Raw genomic sequence first — 24,645 nt, forward strand, 5'->3', positions numbered from 1 at the left:
GGATAACAGTAATATTACACAGTGGAATTGGTCACCGCCTTATAGTAGCTGTTAAGGGTAGTTGGTAACAGTGGATTACTACCTTATAGCCTGGCAGGAGGGGGCATAGCTGGAGAACCTGTGCCAGCCTTCCCTAGGAATGTCTTTGTGTTTGTATATAAACCAAATCTCTAAGTGTGTGGGTGTCAGCTACTTGGGCAGGGACACGAAGCACTGGTTGGACAGAGAAGGTGCTGGATGTTTTGGCTTGACCACTAGGCTGAGATCTGTACCCTATATCTGTGTCAGTGGGGAGTCTTATTGAGGATCTGGAGAGAGGGAGAAACCAGCCCTAAACTGACTGATCTCTCTGTGCTCTTAAGGGAAATTGTACTTTACTGTGTGTGTACTTGTTATCCTTCCCAATGTGCATGCCCCTCACTGGTGATAGTGTTGAGGATATTGATGCAGTTTATAAGGGCGAATGCCCAAAAGAACAAACATTCTTTTTTTTGTTTTGCTGCCTGCTGGCTGCTCTGAGTGTGAGAATACACCATGATACAATAGGGTCTGTGAATTTACCCTTTCCACTCTGGTATGCGATCACTGAATTGGTGTATATAGTTAGCAGGAGATGTTTTTATTATTGTAAAGTGTTTTTTGATTCTATTTAAAAAGATCAATCTGGGTCTGATAAAGTGGATCAACTTTTGTTTAGTCAGCAGATTTCCTGCCTGTCACCAGGAAAGCTGATTGACAGTGGTGCAATATTGCTATAATACCAAGGGTGGGGAATACCAAGCTGAACTAACAATGGGTCAGTAGCATGTGTGTGTGTGTGTGTGTGTGTGTGTGTGTGTGTGTGTCACACACACAAAATTTGTTTATATAGGGGTCTGGTTGATTGTTCGCTTTAGTTGATAGCTTTCCTAACTGTACTGTTTAGTCGACAGGACAGCTGACTGACAGTGGGCCAAAATCTGTTTAATATCCGGGTTGGGGAATATGCCCCTTTCCAGGTATTGTGAAATCTTAGTGTTGGTATCTATGAGTAGCAGATGATGATTTGTTGTGTATCAGCCCCCCTCTTGGGGAGTGCAGGGGGGGAGGGGGTTGCTTCACTGCAAAAATGTTGTTTATTGAATTTGCATGTTGCTGGTTAATGTTTTTGAAGCATATATGTTGTATGGTCAATCTTTTGAGATCAGTATTTTTTGCCAATGTTATGTAAAAGATCAAAAGGGAATACTGCCCCCTTTAAGCTGTTAAAGATGCTGTTGCTGCTGCTGTGACTATTGTTAGATGCTAGTCAAAGTTTCTGGCAAATTTAAACTGGAGGAAGCTAGCTCTAGACTTTACATTTTAGCACTTCTTTGGGCAGACTTTTTTTTTTTTTTTTTGCTTTTTGTTGTTCTTCCTGCCCCAGATATATTTCAAGGAGTAGTAACTGTAAATGATGACTTGGATGCTATAGTTAATATAACAAGTGATGGTCATTTTTTGGGGTGCGACCAAACCAGAATATATTAGCCATATTATGTTACTAAGTAGACTGCAACAGAAAGGTTTGAAGCTAAGCAAAGTGTATGTCAGATGTGTATATTTACTCTTAAATTTATTTATTTTAATTTTATTTTACATTTGTTTACTAGGATAGTCCGACTGGACACAGGTCCATTTACAGAGGAGGCCCGTTGAGAAAAGCTCCGTACAAATTACAATACAGTTAGCGCATCAAGTATATGTTACACAATCCATAACAGCATAAAGAGTGATTATATAGAAAACTGCAAATCTTAAATTAGAGCATAGAGAAAAAAATTACATTTTAAGGATTGCAGTAGGAATTCCTGAGTCTGTAGCAGATTGTCAGAAGTTTAAACAGCTAGTTATTTGTTATAAAATGAGATAGGGGTTTTATGTGATGCATGGGCATAGCAATTGATTCATTAGGTGCATTTTGAGAGCGAGTTTTTGAACATGGTGATTGAAGGAACAGAGGTTAGGAGTAGGGGGAAGGTTGTTCCAGTTTCTGGATATGTTGTGGTAGAATAGAGCTTTCCCTGCAGAGTTACTGGCTTTAGAGATACAGAGGAGAGATTTTTCAGAAGAGTGTAGGGGGCGATTTGATACGTACTGGGTTAGTAGCCGGTTTAGAGACAGGGTTTTGTAAGGATAGTTCAAAATATTGTAGGTAAGTATTAATTGGTGATAGTTGAGTAGCTGAGGAAGTTCTAGCCATTTAAGTTCTCATAATGCCTGACAGTGGTGGGGTTTGAAGGTGGAGTTATTAGCAAATCTGGCAATTGTATTTAACATGACTGAAGTCGTTCCAGGTCCTGTTTTCTTGTGTGTGTAAGGACAGGTGCGGCGTGCATAAGGGTGGAAAGTAGGTGTGTTTGGGCTAGTATAATTCATGCCTGATCAGATAGAAATTTTCTGTGTCTATATAGTGTACCCTTTTTTTTTTTTTTTTGTGGACCTTTTTGATTGTGGGATATAGACAAACAGTAGTTTGTTGTAGATTTCTACGCCAAGGAGTTTGTGGTCATTGGAGGATATGTTAGTACCATTCTTGGATGTGATTGTAAAAGGTTGATGGGTAGTTTTAGTTTTGTTGGGAGCAAATATGAATAATTTGGTCTTGTTGGGATTGAGGATAAGTTGGATCTGAGTAACCCGGTTTTCCACTGAGGTAAAGGATTCCTGAGTAAGTTTTTGAAGGGTAGTGAGTGTTGGTGCGGAGCACATGAGAGTTGAGTCATCTGCATACTGTACGAGTGTGGCATGTTGGGTGGAGGTATGGAGGCTGTTAGTAAATATGGAGAAGAGTAGAAGGCCCAATATTGAACCTTGTGGAACTCCTATAATGGTTGGAAGTATGGGAGATAGTGTTTTGCTATTGGACAGATTGCTGTCTGTCTGACAAATAGCTTTTAAACCATGCTGTAGAGGAAGGGGCAAAGGACAGGGAGGTCATGGATTCCAGTAGCTTGGTGTGTGACATCATGTCAAATGCCTTGGATAGGTCTAAGAATATTACTGATATGAAGTTGCTGTTTCTGTGTAGGTTAACTATATTTGTAAATGGCAGGAGAGCAGTTGAAGTGCTATGGTGTTGTCGGAAGCCATGTTGTGTGGCTGAAAGGAGATTGTTAGAGTTCAGAAATGCATAACTTGGGAGTGAATATACCTCTCAAGTATTTTAGATAAGGTGGGTAGGATGGCTATGGGATGGTAGTTAGAGAAGTCATAAGAATTTCCTCCTTTGTGAAGAGGGATGATATATGATACTTTCCATAGCTGTGAGATGTAGGCTTCCTGTATGGAGCGGTTTATAAGGATGGATACAGGGTATGATAGGGAGTCAGCTGCTATTTTTAAGAAGTTGGCTGGTAAGTTGTCTGTAGCAAGGGTGGTAGGTTTGAGTTTTTGTAGGAGTTTTTTTAACTGTGGTTGTTTGTGCTTGCAACTTAATTGTAGTGGTAGGGACAGGTGAGAGAGTAAAGGAAGGGATATTATTAAGGGGTTGGCTTGGGATGTCTGAATGGTTGGCTTTGGAGATTTGAGAGGATAACGACAGGATGGTTTCAGTGAAGTGATGGTTAAATTGGGAGGAAATGCCTTTAGTGTTGTTGTCGGTGGTGGGAGTTGGAGTGGATGTTTTACCTGGGTTAAGTAGGGAGTTGATGGCATGCCAGAACTTTTGAGGGTCTCTTGTGTGTTTGGTTTGGATGTTAAGGAAACAGTTTTGTCTGGTTTGTGTCTCTGCCTGATTTCTTATTTTCTGGTAGTTTTATTTGGATAGGTTTGTGTTCTCTTTTCCATGCTTTATCTCTGGCTTTTAGTAGGGCTCTTGTGTTCCTGCTTAGCCATAGGGCATAGTTTACCTTGACTCTGATTCTTCTAATGGGTGCATTTGAGTTGAGGACGCTAGTGAAAGTGCTGTTAAAAGTAGTCAACAGCTTGGTCTAAGCCTAATGTTAGTAGTGGGTCCTATTTACAATGTCTTAAGATGTGGTTAAGATCCTGAGTATTTAGTTTTCTGTTGTCTTTGACTTAGCTAAAGATTATAGGGTTGGAAAGGTTGGTGTGTTTACGTAGAAGGAATGTGGGGAGGTGATCACTCAGGGTGTGTGGTAGACATCCGGTGTGACAGTTTTGTTTTGGGCAATTAACTAGTGTCCAGTCTAAGACTGAGTGTTTGTGGGATTATTTTGTCTACTCTAGTGGGCTCATGAATGAGCTAGGTAAAGCCATAGAGATTGATATGGTTAGGGGGGTTGTTGGCATTACAAGCTAACCAGTCTGTATTTAGGTCACCTAAGAGAATGGTTTTATTGGGTAGTTTGTCTGAGATCCATTGTAAGATTTCTTCTATGGTAGGAGAGTTGTTACCTGGGGGGATGCAACAGCAGATAATATTGATTTTTTTGGTGGTGTTTATAAGTGGAGTTGAGATTAAGGTTTCGGCATTTTGAAATGTAGGGATTGAGATTTTAGGAGTTTTATGTTGTGTGTTTTTAAAGAATATGGCAACTCCACCACCCTTCTTACCTGTTCTATCCTGCCTTAATATATTATATCCTGGAGGGTGAATTTCTTCGTTCTAGATGTTAGGTTTTAACCAGGTCTCAGTGATGGTTGTTATGTCCATGATAAATATATGGATAATGTTTTGAAGTCCACGACCCTTAATCCAGACTCTGGCATAGTTAACCTGAAGAAGCCTCAAGATAAATTATCTATTGTATGATTCCTCATCATGGTGTAGTATTTCTCCAGTTCATACTAAAGTTAAGTATGACATTACTCTCTGGAAAGTATTGCATAATTGTGTTATTGATTTTGGTCACAGGAATAAGAACAGCAGAGGAGCTTTGAAATTAAAAAAAAAACACTCTGTACAGAGGATCCAACTGTGAAGTTTTATGGGTGTTACAACCTGCAAGACTTCAGGTAATTGCTAGACAACTAGGGTTTGTAGCAGTATTGTTACCTGAGGGGTAGACCAATGGCATATGGATCAATGGCTTTAACAAACGCACAGAGCAGCTATAGATGTTGGTAACTTTGTTTCAAAAACTCTGATTATTTTTGTGGCAAGCCATTTAAAAGAATTGCATACTTATATTTATGGCAAATGTGTTGCAGAACATTTTCAAGAATCTCTTTACAAATCTCCAGCAAGATTGAAGTGAGTGCTATTGAGTTTATCAAAATATAACTTACAAGTGCAGGTGCATATTGAAAATTCAAGGACTGTGATTACAATGCACAGAACAGCGAGAATTTAAGTGGAAATATAAACTGTCCAAAATTTAAGTATGCTGGGATTATTCTCCCTTCTCTTGAGATACAGTGGTCTTGAAGTTAATATTTACATAAATTGCAGGTGGGGGTACAGCCCTCTCCATTTAGGTGCTGGAGGTGGACACAGCCCTCTTGCAAAAATTATTTAAAGGTGTCAAAATGAGTTTTGGAATTAATTTTTTTACTGGAGTTACACCTCAGTTTTTGAAGTGTTAGGACTTGAATTATTGGGCATTGCATTTCAGATAGGAAGCTTGTGCAGATCATTACAAACCAGGGACACGGATGCTCAAAGCTGATGTGTGTAGCAGAACTTACTTGTAAGAATGCAAAGAAGATTGCCTAGTGAAAGATTTGGAAGTCTTAAGGCTTATTTCACAATTATCTTTATCCGCAAGGAATCCCGAGAAACTGAGATAGTGCATCAGAAAGGATGGAAAAAATGTAGCTGCTTTGAGACACTGTCTGGAACAGCTGGCCATATCAAATCAAATCAGTGCATCCAGACAGCAGTGTGTTTTTTGTTATTAATATGAATGTTTGTATATATAAGCTTGATATTCAAAGCTGATAAAATTTATAATTCCCACTCATCTTCTTGATACAGTGCTTCATAAAATTTGTGAGTCATGTTTGTGCATTACTAGTTGTAAACTACTTGTGGTAGTTCTTTATTGGCTAAAAAAATGTCTGAACACACAGAGGAACTGATTCCAAAATGTGATGTCCGTGGTATCGTTTATTTAGAATTAGCATGAGGAAATGGTACTGTATGGAATACTGAATTTTATGGGAATAAATAATGGAAAAGATTTTCTTTGGTAAACATTTGCTAATTTCTCCTTTGTCTAGACTGTTACTCAGAATATCAGGAAATTGTGTACATGTGGTATTTCTAGCCCTTATGTCATTAGTATCCTGAAATCTATCTTCATTAGACATAGAAGGATGTTGCGTCTGAAATTAGCTCACATAATAGTTCTATATTTGTGAGTTAAGAAATTGCAGTTTTACTTGAGTGTGAATTTAAATCTTATGCATCTAGCACTAAATAGGTACAAACCAATATGCAAGTAGAGTATGTTGAAAACCTTAAAAATTTCATAAGAAATATGAAAGTTTTGAGAATTCTGTTTACGTCTATCTGTAGTAGAATACAGAAATTTCCCTGTCCAGGGTGTAGCACTGTCTCGGGTACAGTTACTGATGGGCAGATGTTATAAAGCTAAACTAGATTTATTTTTGTTGTTGTTGTTGTTGTGTCTTTCGGCTTTTCCCGGTTAGGGGCCGCCACAGCGGAACTCCGGTCCACTAATGATTGGAAGTAGATTTTTACATGCCAAGTTGCTGGCCCTGACACACAACCTTCAACGAAGGTATGCCCATTCACGCATGTATCCACACAGAAGACGCTCTAGCTGAGAATCGAATGGGACAACGTCTTGCTGTGAGGCGACAATGTTACCGCAGCACCACCACCGCAGTTTTTTAATATGAGAAAAATCAAAGAAATATCACAAAGCTATTAAAAAAGAAACAGTGTAAGCAGAAGTGTTACTATGACAGATTTACAAGATATTTGACAGTGGTGAAGGGTGGAGAAAGAGTAATCATGCATATGAATTTTATTTCTAATGCCCATAAATGTCATATACCAGTTACAATTACATACCATACAGGGGAACCTATATCTGATTTTATATGAGGTCCTAATATGCAAATTTATGGAGAAAGCAGAAAGCATACATACAAGACTCAAGGTGAGGAATTCTGTTAGCTATACATTTTCTGTTTCAGATCCTTTCTAAAAAGTAGTGCTACTTCACAACCACACAGCATTTCTGTTAAAGGAAGTCCAAACCAAAAAGTAAAAAAATATAGATGTTGGATTCCAAGATGGTGGACGTCCTGTAAACACCCTTTCCTTGAGGCTCCTACCTAATTAGTATACTTATGGTCATTTAGCCACTCATCTACAGCCAAGAAGTCCGATTCTAACTACCTTTTACCTCTGCAAACTACATCCACATCGACTTCGAGGCTTTTGGATATATACAGAGAGATTATATACTGTTCTAAGTCTCAATACCTCCAGGGAGCTATCCCCACGTGTATACTATAGGCCTGAATAGGCACATCACAAGTTTGATTTGGAAACAGACTGTTACTACTGCTAAAATGTGTTGAGAGAATCTGAAGACATGGAGACACAAACCAGCAAAACCAAATTGTCTGTAATAGTTTCCCCTGAGAAGGAAAATCTTTCCAAAAGACAGAAAATTAAACCGCTAGACACTTCAAAATCCAATGCCAAACAGAAGCCGGAGGACAACATTCATATGGAAGATCTTAAGGAAGCACTGTTACCACTGCAGATGGCCATACAGGGTTCCTGAGCAGCTTTCAGGTTTCGGCAATAAATTAAATCAGGCTATGGAACGTATGGAAAATATTGAGCAGACTACCAAGAACAATGAACTCAGATTGCATTACTAAAAGAAGAACTGAGCGCCAAAAACTCCACTCTATTAGAAATCCAGAAAAAAGTCCTTGATTTAGAAGCCAGGAGTAGAAGAAACAATATTGTAATAAGAGGTCTACCTGAATCATATAGCAGCAATCACTTGAGAGAGACCACGCTAAAACTGTTTAATTTCATTTTAAAAACCTGGCACACATGACAGCAATATTGTAACTGAGAGAGCTCATAGAGCTCTGCACACTAAACAGATGAAAAATATCCCGAGGCAAATCTATGCTAAACTGCTGAATTATCAAGATGTCCAAAGCATTCTATCAGTGGCTAAAAAACAGACAGATTTCCTGGAATGGCCACGAATAACTTTAATCACAGGATCTCTTGGTAGCCATTAAAGAAAAGCGCCAAAAGCTTTCCCCGTACTGCGCGGCTCTTAAGAGAAACATTAAATTCCAAATGCGTTACCCGAATACCTTAAGCTTCTCTTATGATGTTAAATATGCTGCAGACTCACCTAAGGATGCAAAAGCTAGGTCTATCTGAAGCGTTTTGGTAAAGCCCCAGATGCATAATTCTCCTGTGCAGGAAAAGATGCCTTGTTCCCCTTTCGGTAGCTGTCACTGGTTATATATGCTGACTTTATAGCAAAAAAAACTTTAACTAATCTAAAATGGCAAGAGTTAATGTTTCTAATTTTAAAATATAAATTGTCTATTATGCCCGGAAGTGTCTGCCAGACAGGAAGTATCCCTCTAAGAAATGTATCTCTCAGATCCTGTTGGATTGTAGGCAGGATTTCAAGATACAACTTCATGCCTACACTCATACGCCTTCCGTGGACAAGATAAATGCACAAATGGCCGAGCTATGCATCTACAATGCAGGAAACTTCAAAATTAAGTCAAATCGATCTATTAATAAGCGATCTAGCTCTAAAGGTAAAGAGCTCACACATATACTTAAAAGATTAAAAGTTTTTGGGGAACAAAATTAGACTTTTTCAATAAATGGCTAATGCTCTGGTAATGGACCTTGTTTAAGGAAGCTGTTCTGTCATTAGGTAACTTGATTATCGGTGAGAGATGTCAAGGACAAAACAGTATAAACTGTTTCAAACTCAACTCTGAAATTTGTTCTGAAACTGTTATAAATATCCAGTTCACTCCATATAACTAATACTGTCAATGTTTAAGCAACTTTTATTGTTAACCCTTATTGGTCAGGATTTCAGTATATGCACAAGTAGTGCAAATAGAGCCAAATATGAATGGCTCCTATCTCCTACTGATGCTTTTGTTCTAATGAAGTTTTAGTGTAGGAACGAAATGAATAGTAATGCCAATCTCATAACCGTTTTGTGTAGCCACAGTGTATTAATAGCGGAGGCTAATTAAAATGCCAAGGGGCTAGGAATTCTAGTCAGCCTTACATTTTCAAATATTAAAAGTGTACTGTTTTAAATAACCTATGTGCTGACAGAACAAGATATTTACTGTACTAAGTCTTATTATATTAGTCCCCGTCTCCTCCTAGCTCTCTGGAAAATATACCTTTGAGCATATATACATTAGTTTTTTTCTTATATTCTTAAGTTTTTCATCGTAGATACTTTTCTTTCCAAATATGTTTTTTGTTAAAGCTTTCTGCAACTATATTACTGTTATCAACTAGGGTTTATCCAAAATGCTTGTATTCAGCAAATAATGTGGTGGCTATTTTGTACCTTACATTACTGTACCTTTTTGTAGGAGAGGATTGGATTATTGTTAGAAGGGTAAGGATGATGACTCTAGGAATCGCAGAGGTACTGTACATATGTTTTTAGAGTGTTTAAAATGTTTAAATACTGTGTGTAATATTATGCTTGGGTTACACAACTCTTCAAAATGGTAACCACCTCATTGTAGGTTTGTGTGTAACTATCTCCTCCTGCTCTTTCATATAGTTGGGTAAGTGGGTAGGCACAGGGTTGCTATTGGAAGAGTGTTAGTGCTACTGTGAATATGCTACTCTATCTGTTTCCAGTCCCTATAGTCATTATGTTTACTCTATTCTTTCGGAACCTAGTAATTTGCAAATACCACCTCTCCCTAATAACAACATTCGCTTCATTAATCAAACCCTGGGAATGTGGATCATAGATTCCTGGAATGTGAGGGGACTACAAGATAAAAGTAAGAAAAATCTTCTGATGCATTTCATTTTTAAATCTGAAGCACATATATGTTTTCTACAGTAGAGACACATGTTGAGTGATGACTGAAAAGGAGTTCCAAGCAAAAAGTGGATCAAAGAAATAGTTGCAGCTGGGGATAATTCAAAAATCAAAAGGTGTGGCTATTAAAAAATATTTTCAGTTAACAATGTTAGATTAATGCTCAGATGAAAAGGGCAGATGGTGTTATTTTATAACTACTAATCCAATTAATAGAAAACAAACTCTTTCTTAATGTCTATGGTCCCTGTCAGAAACAGGATTTTATTTTAGAAATTCACAACATCCTACGCAATTTTCATGGCCATGAGCTTATATTGGGTGGGGATTGGAACGCGGTTATTGATCCTGGGATAGACCGTACTAGCAATCCTCTATCCCAGAATCTGCAAGTGTCCACTGTCTTAGGTGAACTAATGACTGACCTATGTTTAATAGATCCCTATTTCATTTGGTGAAGAGCAGAACAGGAAAGGTCTATACACTTTTCTAAATGTCACAATACTTGGTCTAGGATAGACTTTTTCCTTATTTCAGAATCACTGGCAGAAGGAGATATTAAATGTCATGCGGAACCCAGTCACTTCTCAGATCATTCTAGAATCACCTTAAGGTTTTACTTTCCTACCAACTTGGCAAAAAGGGTCAAGAACTGTAACTGGTCCTTAAATAATAACCTACTACACAACTTAGAAGTAATTTGGGAAATGTCTAACATTTTAACACAGCTAAACAATAGCATGGAAGACAAATATTCCGTACGAAATCCAGTGGGAGGCCTGGTCCTTATCCAAAAAGCTACCCAATTTAAAAAAAGTTGCATTAGAAAGAGAAAGTAAGTTACTTGCGGACTTGGTAGATTAAGAAAAGTAGTATCAAGACAAACTCGATCCCATTATTGAAAACCTAATACCCAAAGACAACTATACAAATTACATCAACCAAATTATTCTATGTATGAACTTGAAATGCATAGCCAGATATTCAGAATGGGCACAATTTCCATCCAAAGTCCTAGTAAGTATTCTTGCAAATAAACAAGAAACAGTAGAATTTCAATTCTCCATCAATAAGATAGGGTATTTAAATCAGATACCCAAATACTTGATCTTTTTCACCTGATCTACTAACTATATAGTATGAATAACCAACGATCCTCTTACGAAGAAATAACATAATTCCTTGATAAGATAATATTCCCTAAATTAAGTAAACAGTATGTAGAATTCCTAGATGCTCCCCTTGAACTAAAAGAAATAACTGATGCTATAGGGAGACTGAAAAGGGGCAAAGCACCCGGCCTGGATGGATACACTTCAGAATTTTATAAAACTCTTAATGCAACTCTCACCAATATTATTGAAATAAAAAAAAACACATTAAAACTTATGGAATATCTGTCTATCATCTTAATAACTCAAACAATTTTCATTCCGAAAAACTCCTTGGATAAATCCAACCCACATAATTATAGACCCATATCCCTACTAAATGTAGATATTAAAATTCTACCATCAGTTTGCACTGCGGTGGTGGTGCTGCGGTAGCATTGCCGCCTCACAGTAAGACGCTGTCCGATTCGATTCTCAGCTAGAGCGTCTTCTGCGTGGAGACATGCGTGAATGGGTGTACCTTCGTTGAAGGTTGTGCGTCAGGGCTGGCAACTCGGCACATAAAAATCTACTGCCAATCATTAGTGGACCAGAGTTCCACTGTGGTGACCCCTAACCGGGAAAAGCCGAAAGACACAACAACAAGTTTTAGCTGAAAGACTGAAGAAAGTTATGCCTTTCATAATCTCTCCAGAACAAATGGGTTTCACGCTAAATAGACAGACTTGGGATAATACTTTAACGTTAGATGCTATGTTACATCTCAACAAGAATAATATTAACCTGAAATATGGTCTAATATTTGATGCTTGTAAAGCCTTTGCTAGGGTAAACTGGAAGTTTTTATTTACTACCATGTCCCATTTCAACATTCCCAAGAGTCATATCAATATTATTGAAAATTTATATAGTAAAACTTATACCTATTCTAAATCTATCAGAATACTGAATGGAACTAGACAGGGATGTCCCTTATCATCCTATCTTTTTAACCTTTACCTCGAGCCCTTATTGCTTTCAATATCCCAAATCACATTTCACTCCATCCCCAAAACTTTGTGTCAAGGTAAGTCTATCGGCATACGCTGATGACTTAAATATCTATTTTGAATGCCCCATCTCCGACATTGAGATTATCTGATTAGAAAAGTTTCGAACAATCTGATTAATCCAAAGACATCACTGAATTTTCCCTAGAAACCCGATGGGCCATAAAGAATATCTATTCAGAGTGTCCCCATTCAGAATTAAGTACTCCAAGTATCTGGGAATATATTTTGATCATACTTCTCAATCTATGTATTAGAATAACCTCATGAAAGTATGGATGGGCATCTTACAGGATTTTCATAGATGGCAACAACTTAATTTGTCTCTCTTATCCAAAACAGCAATTATAAGGATGAATGTCCTAAACTATTGTATCAATTCAATGCGTTAAACCTAGTCATCCCTATTTCTTTCAAAAGATTAATAGAGATGGCTAAGTTTATATGGTTCTCAAAAGCGACTAGAATAAGCTATCAAAAATTATGGTATCCTAAGCTAAAAGGAGGTCTAAGTTTGCCCGATTTCCATCTTTATTATTTGATAATATGCACAAGTAGGATTATCCGAATCTCAAACTTTACTCAAAAGGACAATGCATGGTGCTGCCAATGGACTAAAATCTGGCATAGCCATGTAAACAGTAATAATTTCAAACCAAAGTCTTACCCTTCTTAACAATCAAAAATTTGAATACCTCTTCTATTAATAGCATCCTGAGGCAAAGGGACTTCCAAAGCTTAATAAAATATATGGCGTTAGAAAGTACCCTTCCTTTTTTACAACCAATTCATATGAACCGTAACATCAGATTAAACGATAAAATGATTAGCCTGACTACCCCTTAATTAAAAATTATATTGTTTGGGATATATATATATATCGACATAAAAAGAAACCACTACATGAGCTCAAAGAGGAGTTAAAACCTAGACAGAAGTACACTATCATTCTTCGTCAAATTAGGGAACTTGTAACAATGGTAGCTGTGGATGAACCCAATATTGGAAAAAGACATATCTGATGCTATGGAAGTCATAAAAAGCCTATCTAAAAGAAAAAGTAGGATATCTAACACCTATAAATTGTTGATGGCCTCTAAACATCAGAATGCATTACTTTTCTCCAGTTACTGGAATCAACATAATATTAACCTCAGTGAAGACCAAAAGCTCAAAGCAATAGAATCTACCCTTAATTTTCCCCCTTTAAAAAGCTAATATGTACACAATTGATGACTAACAATAACACTTATTTTACCCCATATATTTTAAATAAATTCAGTTCTACCACATCCCCATCATGTTCATGCTGCTCATTCCACCAAGCGAATTTATGGCAGATCCCCTGGTCCTGCAGTCACACACACAAACTTTGGTGCTCCCTCAACGTTAGACTAGAAAAGATGGGTTATCAAAAGTCGACCCTATCGTGGGAACTAGCGGTTTTACACATTACTGATCTCAGGTTACTTAAACTGAAATTTCATGTACTTATTTACCCTATGTTTATTGATCAAATTCTACATAACCAGAAATTGGTTATACCACACTAAACTGTATTGGTATGGGCTCAGGAATCTAGTGATAAAATACATATCCTCACAAAAAAATCTTTATTAATAACCCTAATAAACAAAAAGTATTACCAGAAATTCTGGAAAATTATTTTTGATATCATTCAGGGTGACTAAATAATTGTATGATTTATTAATCCTGATGCTTTGGATTTAACTGTGATATGCTGAAATACCCTCTCTTATGATTATGGTTTTTATTAATATTTTTACTGTCACTCATATCACTATTATCCCAACACGAGTCTTGTATTATTTTTTTAGAATTAAGTGGTTTCACTTCTTAGAACTCACAGTAGCACTTTATATATCTATATATATATATATATATATATATATATATATATATATATATATATATATATATATATATATATACACACACATATATATATATATATATATATATATATATATATATATATATACACATACATACACACACATATATAATTTATATATAGTTCTCTCTTTTTTTCTTTTTACAGTCTATGTTATATAACAGGAATACAATACAATGTGTATATTCATGGCTAAAACCTGTTTTTCATATTGTACCTAAATTTCTCCTGCTTGTATGGTCATCCCATACTGTACATGGTCTCTTTTATAAATAAAAAAAAATATTGGATAAAAAAAAAAAAGATATAGATGTTTAGCAGACACCTTAATAGTTATGGACATCAGCAGAGTGCAACGACCCTATGTTTCTGAAATATAGCCAAACAGTCCACTTATGCTATGCTGACAAGGTCATGTCCACAGCTAGTGGGGTTTCGCTTTGTTGGCCTGAATGTATCCAAAAAGACTTAAAAAGAGAAAGCAAAAAGTCATGGACATTCAGAAGTCATATAGCTAAAACACTTGATGTCCTTAAGGGATCATTTGCATTTATCCCATGGGCCTCTATTCCAAGAAGTTTAAGGTATCACATAGTGAAAATTCTAACTTGCGTAGTTTTTTCCTGCAGTTTTCACTAATTGATAATGGAAGTTCAGCAAAATGAATCTTTATTCTAGAAGTCTACTCAAGTGATGTCATAGCTAATATTCTAGGCAAGATATTGTTTTAGGAATTTCTGTAAAAAGTAAACAGATCACTAGACAGTATTCATGATACAGAAGGTCTGTTATAAAGTCTAATTGCCTTACTGAGTGTATTTAATGTACAGAGACTCTGAATCTTCCAAATGACTTTTACTAGTTTGATACTGGGTTCTGAAGTTTTTCTTGATTTTTCTGCTCTGTTGTACTGCATTGTATACAACACTCTAACCAACTGTAGTGTCACTTGCTTGGTCTCTTAAAAGTCCTGGTTAACCCCAAGAGCAGCTCCGTGGAGAGAAATATGTTGCCAAGTCTTTCATATCATATACACACACACACACACACACACACACACACACACACACATTGCACTGTAGTTGTATTTTATACCAGAATCGAAGCATTTACCCAAATGATGTTGTTGTCTTTCGGCTTTTCCTGGTTAGGGGGTCGCCACAGCAGAACTCCGGTCCGCTAATGATTGGCAGTAGATTTTCAGGAACGCCGAGGTGCCAGCTCGACGTTCAACCTTCAACGAAGACACACCCATTTACGCATGTCTTTTGAACGCCCACCCAACTGCAGGGACGACATGCAGACTCCACACAGAAGGCACTCCCCACACTCCAGCCAAGAATCGAATGGGAGAACCTCTTGCTGTGAGGCAACAAAGCTACCGCAGCACCACCGTGGAATATATATATATTTATTACACTTTATAAATTGAGAGGTGTTGCGTAAATGTGTATATAGTAATGATAGAGCAGGCTTCATTTAAGAGAGTTTCACCAGTATAGGGTGTGTGCTGCGTTCTATTGTAGGAGTAAGGCTTCTGAAAAGTACATTATAACTCTTGTCTCTTCGTTCTGCCATTGCTAACAAAAATGCGTACCTAACTGTACAACTAGTTCTCAGTTATGCGGTCATTTTACTTGTGCACTTTTAAAGTAGTAGTAGTAATATAATCTGAAACTTTTGGTTGGTCTCTTCCCTGAAGATGATTGCCTCTAGTGTAGAGATTTTGTTGGTACTGAAGTACAAAGGAAGCCAGAATAGCACATTTAAACATAAAATTTTATATATTCAGATTTACAATACTGAGTACAAAACTGTAATAAAAATGTTGTCCCCCCCCACAGGGTTATAGTATCTGTGTTTAGGTTTCCATTCTCCCCTGCAGGAATTAATAAAACCTTGTCCTAGAGATGAGAATCCCCAATATTGACTAATTATTTCAATAAAGATGACAGCAACAGTGCGCGCTGATGAACAACTGCGCCCTTCATCCCACAGGAAGGAAGTGTCTGATGGACAAACCATTTCAGGAGGAAGGTGCTTAGTGGATGTGTCAGAGTGTTCTCTAGAGGTATCCCCAGTCCTGAAGCAGTGTGCACTGGGGACACTATCTTACAGAGTGCTGTCACTCTTGCTCCTACACTGCCATACAGTTCTATAAAACAAGGAGTCTTTCCAAAACCGTTCCCGTTTACAGTCTTGATTAAGGTCCAAACCCAGTTATGTTACATGTTGTTAGCCATAGCTATCATTTTCTTTCTGGAGATCTGGTATGTACAAGGCTGAAATGCAGCCCAAATTCATTATAGCAAGCAGATTGCTGTGGTAGTCACTTGCTAACTCACCAGATAAACAGACCATCACTGTTTCCAAGCCTTGGCTACATTCATTTTTGAAATGACCCACTTCCTGTTTAAGGTTGATGTGTTCCACTGTCCATATGTTAATTCTATAGGGTGATGCACTGAGATGAACTCCATGACGCACTCCACTACATAAAAATGATGAAAGGTAAAAATGATTTGACCCATTTGTCTGCCTGGTTTAGAAAAATAACCAGCTGTGTTCAGTTTATTGTAACTTGGGTTACTGTACACCTGGTGTGTGCAGCTTTTTTAATTTCTTTACCATTTTTACTCGTAGCATCTCGGAAGAAATATTTCAGAAGCACACACAGCCACTTTGGTAAATATGTAGTTATATTGCAGAGAAGCTTGAATGTGTGATCCTTAACTACAGCAGTAGTGCATGAACTGAACTGCCAGCAGTGGTGTGAACTAAGAAATTCATTCTGTAAACATTTTTTAAAAAGCATGGTGTGAAAATTTGCACTTTTCCTTGGTAAATGAATTTTAAACAGTGTCAGTGTTTAAGGCAATGTTAAAGATACCAACTTGTTCAGCACAGGAACAAAAAGACACAATTTCACATACAGTTTGTATTTAATTTGGTAAGCAATCAGTAAAACTAGGGATGACCGTGAAATGTCAGGCAGCTTGGGAAGTACAGTCTGATGAATTTTATGCCTTGGTGAGTGGCCGTTTCGTGGAGTGCTTCCACAGAGTTGTAAACGATCTGCCTGTAATTCTTGGATTATTAGGCATTTGTATCAAATTCTCCATGAACACCTTGCCTACAATCACACTGTATTTTTGCTAAGAAGGGTAGTACAGAGCAGTTTGTTAGCTCACTGAAAAAGTCCCAAGTCACTCCCCTACAAAAAGATGTCTTATTTGATCTGTGTTCTTGCCAGCATTCTCTGAACATGCATTATCCATTTTCTCAGTGATAATATTGATGAAACAACATGTTATGAGAGAGTCTGATCACAGTCTGTCCAGCAAATAAAATCCTAAAGTTCTGACCTTCCTTTTCCACACCGACATCTTGGTACCCCTAGTTGCCATGTTTCACAGGTAAGGACCAAACCAACCTTCACTAACTTTTCCCATGTCTGAGTTAAAATGTCAGAAATACTGTCAAGCTCTTAGAAGCCAAAATTTCAACTTTTAACCTACACAGTTATGGTTACCTCACTGATCATCTTTGATGTTGAACGTTCTCGGCTCACTATTGGCTGCTTCACTGGCAGATGACCACGCCTTATCATATTTGGACAGTACAAATCAGAGTAATTTGATATGAGGGGAGTTGAACTTAAGCTGAGAGGAAAGAGAGAGAGACATGTAACAGTATGAGATTGTACCTCCCTCAAAGGAAACTCAGAAGCCTTCCACCTTCCCAAGAACAGCATACAGGTTTTTATTTTATTTATGTTTTTAATTATTTTTATTTACATTTGTTAACTGGGTAGTGTCCTACTGGGTTAAAAACCAGTTTTCAGCAGAGACCCAGGGAGAAAAGCTCCTCATCAAAAAGAACATTATTAGGGTACAAGCATTAGTTTAAGTAGCACATTGCTAACAAATACGTAAATGAGCTAAACAAAAATAGCAAAATATAATAGAATACAATATAAATATGCATGTTTCAGGCATACAGGAATACTATTTTTTTTTACAATATATATGGGGTACTTAAGTCATGTAGCTTTACAAGGATTTAGCCGTTAAAATGCTCTGGACAAAAAAAGTTGCATTGAGTGAGTATTCTGGATGTTAGTAATGCCTTCATTCCTATTACTGGACTTGGAGCAAATGCCTTGCCTTGATCAGAACAAAGATTTGAAGTATCCCATGATGACATAAGTGTAAGAAGGATTTTACCTGTTATGTAAAAATAAAAATCTTTAAACCCTGGTGTGCGTTTGAAATATGGGGTTTTCACTCAACTGTAGCCTGACAGTGTAGCATACAGCAGTCATTAGTGTAGATAATTACTACTTTTTTACAGCCATATGTCCGTCAGACTGTCAGAAGTAGTGATCTTAACACACAGACCCACTTTTACACCCATTCTTTCCTCTATGTATTACCGTGTTTGGTATAAGAGTTGGGGTGGTGGAAGAAAATCAGTAAGTAACATAATGGAGATTGTATGCCTTTTTGTGTGCATGTTTAACAAGGTCGGAGGGCAAGGCCTTCAAATATGCTGGAGTCTGTGTTGTTCACCACTGAGTATATGGTTCATGGGAGCCTTCAGCAGCTTTCCTAGAGATGTTGGCAGGGTCCTGTAAATTTAGTTTGGCCAGACTGTTATTGCATATCCTATTCTCCAACAAGTGCCAGCCAAGAAATGCATTGGGCCTAAGAGAAGAGACCTGTTAGTTTCCCTTTCCTGACCAACTCTCAGCACTAGGGCTGCAGATAGTGCAGGACACGCGAGTGCTCTCTTTAGGTACTTGCACTGAGGTCTACTTAAGTTTGGTTTATTTATTTATTTTTTTACTTCCCATGACCCTCCATGCTGGTAATTAACCTTTACCCCTTTTGTAACCCATTCTTCCAAAGGAGGAAGAGCTGCTAGCTGATTTGTTCCCCTCAATGGTGAGAGTCGTGCCATCACCTGAGGCGAGGACTGAGGAACTCCATAATTTCCATTCACTTGCCATTCTTTTGACTTACACATTTTAGTTATGGCAAAGGGGAAATGTATGCTTCCGTACATCTCATCTTTGGATACAGTGCTTCTACCACAGTATACAGGCAAGGTTGTCATATTCCACCTGTCGAGCTGCGGCACCTTCCCCCATGTTGGGCAAGCTAATGTTAACTGCTGCACTCCCACACCTCTCTTGTATTAGCTCATTCAGTTCCCAGTCCACTACTCAGACTCTGGATCTTTGCATCATACTCAGCACTTTATAAAACTTTAAACTATGGAACTAGCTCTTAATGTGACTCTGGCAGGTGGCAAGTGTTTGCTGCGTATATATTACCATCCACCATTCTCTGACTGCTGTTCAGTGTAGTTAATATGTTTCTAGTGAGTCATGCCACATTCCATAGGAAAAAAAAAGACTTAAAACCCTGAAAAATGACACTTTGTCTCTGATTGATGCACCTTTCTTATGTTGCAAACTGATTTGGGACTCCATTTGCAGACAGATATGTCCTGTGCTGATCCACAGCTCTGATGTAAACAGATTCACTCAGCATACTGCAAGTATAGCTCCTATCTTTCAACTTGCTCTCTAAAAGTATCTTCATTGGCAGTCTCTGTTGTTCACTTTCCAATTCTGCAGGGTGCACTGACTTCTCTAAGAGTCTATTTTTATGCAGTGAAAATTGCAGGTGATAAGGGAGGCAAGGGTCAGTGATGAGCCAGCGTCCGTATGCCCACAGTTATTTTTACTGTGTTGTTGCTGTATACTTGTAAATATTATGCTACAGTTTAAGTCTTGCATCTTCAGCTAGCTCAAACTACATAAAGTAATGCAGTGCTTTAGCTATAGTTATTCTAATTGTATTTCTCCTGAGTCATGACTGTATTTTGCACTTTGTAGTCAGTTACATGTACTATAGAGATTTTGTTTGTATTCATTTGTAAACTCTTCCTGATTGCAAAAAAATTTAATACTTAACTGTAATCCCACTGCTTGGTGTTTCAAATCTTTCTGTAGTGGTGTAATATAGCTTCCTTGTTACTTTAGTTCATATATATCAAGTTTATTAACATTGTTTGGGAATTGCAGTCTGGTATTGGTAAAGGAAGTAAAAGCCTAAACTTTAGTTTTTTCTTTCTTCTGTAACTGCCAACATTATAAATAGCTCTAACTGCTGTGACTGTTCATTATAACAGATACCACTTTGTCCCTGTAATGCAGAATCAGGAGAAATGTAGCCTAGTGGTAGTTCTTCCAGCATGCTCAAGTTGCATTCAACACCTGTAGCAAACCATGAACAGCTGACACCATATACAGAGTTCAGAAGGCAAGTAGGGAACAGAAATTAGATCGACAGGTGTTTCTTCCATATTGCGCACACACACACACACACACACACACACACACACACACACACACACACACAAAAACGTACTCACACCATGTACACTCCTGTGCACAATTTAGAGTCACCACCCTCCTTCTGCATACCTTTGGGATGTGGGGAGAAACCATATCTGAGGAAACCCATGCAAAAATACAACATACTGACTCCACACAGGAAGCACCCCTATAGATAATGAATTGAAGAACCTCTTGCTGTGAGGTGATAATGCCTTTCACTGTACCACTATGCTGCCCTAATGGTTAATAAACCAAAAATAGAATCCAAAAGGCTGTAGCAGAAATTGTCAAAGGCTTAAACAAAAAAAAATCCCCTAAAACTCTAGGGGAAATTATATAAACCACTAATAAAAATGCTTTTGTCTCCTTCATTAAATGTTTCTCCAGAAGTCGTCTTTTAAATGAAGAGGCAAAAACACTTAAGTTCTTGGTTTATGTAATCGCCTTGCAGGTTTAGGGGATTTACTGCTGTTTAACAGTTATCCCAGACAAAAATAAATGAAATGTTTGGATGAGCTGCATCCTGTGCATCTTTTGTAATGTGGAATCATGTTGCATCAAACAGCATTCATATGCTGAGAGCAGTTCAAACTCTGGGGAGCTCTGAGGACAGGTTGCACGGTATATGGTCTTTACATACAAGTGCAAGGAGTTCTGTGAGTATACAAAACAACATAAGTAGTGGACAAAGGCACTTAATGTTTGACTTGTTACTCTCTCTGTTAGGTACACCAACGTGTGAAGAAGGAATACATCGAGTCACGTTATTTCCAATTGTGTATAAGCAACAGAAAGAAAGAAAGGCTCTTTTTCACCAAATTTATCTTTATCTGCTAAAGTAACAACCATCTGTAAACCACATTAAGAAAGTAATTGAACCACTGGCACAAAGGCTGGTTTTCCATCTGTTGTGTTGATAAACACACAGTTATATTCAGTAAAACCTACATGGTCCATTTACATCATGTGAGCATTGCGCCGCAATGTGGGCATACGGTAGTACACCATTTTGGATTCGGTAAGCAGCTGTATAAGGTGTGTAGAGCCATGCACCGCAAACAAGGTAAACACCGTGGCTTGCAAATTACAACATAAGCAGCTGAATTGTATGCTAATCACTCAATCCAAGAGGGAGGAGCTATTCATCAAGTTAGTTATAAAGCAACTGTGTAGACCCATTGCTGGATTTCCGTGTGAATTCCAAAACGTACTGGAATATAGCCACGGAAAGGGGTCTACACAGAAACAATGTTAGGGGCTGCTATTGCATTAATTCATGTGTATGTGCAACAGGATGAAGTCTATGCTGCTGCTGCTAACAGACCAAGGCCAAGAAGGAGAAGAGTTTTCAGACCCCAGGTAACTTAGCACAACCCACATGATATGGAAATTGCAGAGCGCTACAGGCTGGATAGAGACACAATGCAGGAACCCAGCAACCTCCGTCATCCACAATTCAGAGCCAGGGCAAACCAAAGGGGACCTATCCTAGATCTCAGTAGAGAGAAAGGTATGTGTAACACTTAGAATCTTAGTTACAGGTACCTTTCAGAGACCAACAGGGGACATGCTGGGGGTGTTACAGACATCAGCATTCAGGATCCTCCATCATATTTTCCCTGTACTCCTGAGGGCAGGGCCAAAAATATGTAGAAGTTTTACCCTGTAGCACTCTACCCTGAAGTACTGGGTGCCGTAGCTTGCACACACACAGAAATCAAGGCACCACCCAGGGAACAAGGAAGGCTCTACATTAATAGAAAGGCTTCCACTCTAACTGCCAAGTAATGTGTAATGCCAAGCAAATTATCTTGAACGTGTATGCTGACAACCCTGGCAGTCACCAGGACTCTCATATCTGGCATATCTCCCAACTGTATCAGATGTTCGCTGGAGGAATGTCCCACAGGGTCATTTACTGGTGGATGTGGGATATGCACTAGAACCATGGCTGATGACACCCATCAGAAATGCACGCACACTCGCTGAATGCCACAATGAGGTGCACGCTGAAACCAAAAATATCATAAAGCGTGTGTTTGGACTGCTGAAGTTTTAGTTCTGGTGCATGGGTACATTTGGGGGAGCCCTGCAGTACAATCCATGGACATGTACTGAAATATTCACATTATGTGCCATGCTACACAACATAATCTTGAGAAAACAGCTTCAGCAGGATCAACAAGGGGAAAGGAGCACACATCCCACCACCAATGCCAAGGTCACCACAGCCACATGCAGATGAGGAGTCAGAGTGGAAACCAACATCTGCTGTGTGTGTAGGTGTGCTCAATATGCTCTCGCATTGGCTAAGAGACAAAGCATAGCATACTCACTCACCACCTAAGGGCCTAAAGTCTTCCTCCTACACACATACATACATACATACATACATACAGTGACCTGGATGCCAGGCAACTCTCACAACCTTTACCTCCCCATGTATTGGCTGTATATTGCTTGCATCAGATAGTCATCCCTGCACTAAAACTGATCATTCACTGTAAAGCTGGAAAATGTTGATGCTGTCAACTGTATAACTTACTAAGACCAATATAAGTCAAAGGTACAATTACCAGTTAAATATCCCAAATGCAGATATACCAAGCACTAAGTCAGCTATGCACCCTGCACATCAGACACAAAGCTTATGTATCCCTGAATCCAAAAGATACAAAACGGGGATATGGCACAGTTATCATCACTTGCACAGGGTGTTGTGTGGGGGCAGGAAGCCTAGGCTGACAGAAAAAGGCAGTGGGTCTGTTCCAGTAAGAAAGAGAAGTAAGCAGGCACTAAATGGCCAGTGAGACAAAATGAGTTTTAAGCAGCACAACTGAACCACGTAAGTGTGTGTGTGTGTGTGTGTGTGTGTGTGTGTGTGTGTGTGTGTGTGTGTGTGTCTGTCTGTCTGTAGGGGTTCTCCAGGTGAACTTGGTGTGTGTGTGTGTGTGTGTGTGTGTGTGTGTGTGTGTGTGTGTGTGTGTGTGTGTGTGTGTGTGTGTGTCTGCAGGAACACAGCCAAGCTCAGCTCTACATCTTGGTATGTCAGACAGGTGTGAGCTGTGCATGGAAGAGGTGGCAGTTCATTGCTGTAGTCCCAGACCATGAAAAAGTACAGTTTTGTACCTACCATAAATGTAGATGTTCGAGTATTCACCCTGCTGCAGTAATCACACTTGGGTTATCCTGTCGTCAGGCGGTCCTGCAGTCGGCCGGAATTCCAAAGTCTTGGTCCGGCATCGGTTGCTGTCGTCTCTTCCCTGACATCAGTGCGCCAGGGGTATATATATATTGCAACCGACGCCATTTTCTTCAGTTTTTCTTGCCCCAGATGTCAGGTGCCCCCAAAAAGGTGGTCAGAAATTAATACCATAAGGAGTAACCACAGCACAAACACAAAATCCCTTCAGCTATAAGCAAATACATCAGTAAGGCATAGAAGAGATTTAGCCAGTAGATCAGAGGGGATGGAGGGGGGGGGGTAACCTGGACTGCAGCAGGGTGAACACTCGAACATCTACACTTATGGTAGGTACAAAACTGTACTATGTTCATCGTGTTACCCTGCTGCAGTCATCACACTTGGGTTGAATCCCAAAGCTAAGGTAGGGGGGAGGTATCATAGAGGGTTAGTGAAGGCTATAAGGCCCTGCAGAACTGCAGTGGCGAAGCCCGCCCTGGACTTTGAGTAAAGAGGTAAGTGACAGTGTTTGGTAAAGGTGTGTACTGAACTCCAAGTTGCAGCTTCTAAAATTTCCTTGGTTGGAACCCCCCTGAGAAAGGCTGTAGAGGTAGCTGTAGCCCTGGCAGAGTGGGATCTAATGGTAGCAGGAACTGGTTTCCCATAATGTGTATAACAGAAACGTATGCAATGACCTATCCATTTAGAAATGGTTTGCTTAGAAATAGCCTTCCCTTGAGAAGCTGTAGCAAAGGATACAAAGAGCTGGTCAGATTTTCTGAAAGCCTTAGTTTTGTCCAAATAGTAACAAAGCTGCCTGTGAATGTCCAAGGAATGCAGGAGTCTCTCACCTTTGTTCTGTGGATTGGGGAAGAATGTGGGTAATTGGATGGTTTGATTTAAAGCTACACTGGAAACCACCTTAGGCATAAAGGAAGGATTAGTTCATAGAGAAACTCTGTCTTGATGAAAAATGAGGAAAGGTTCCAC

The sequence above is a fragment of the Protopterus annectens genome, chromosome 1.part0 (assembly GCF_019279795.1).
Source record: "Protopterus annectens isolate FY-2018-M chromosome 1.part0, PAN1.0, whole genome shotgun sequence".
Lineage (NCBI taxonomy): Eukaryota > Metazoa > Chordata > Ceratodontiformes > Protopteridae > Protopterus > Protopterus annectens.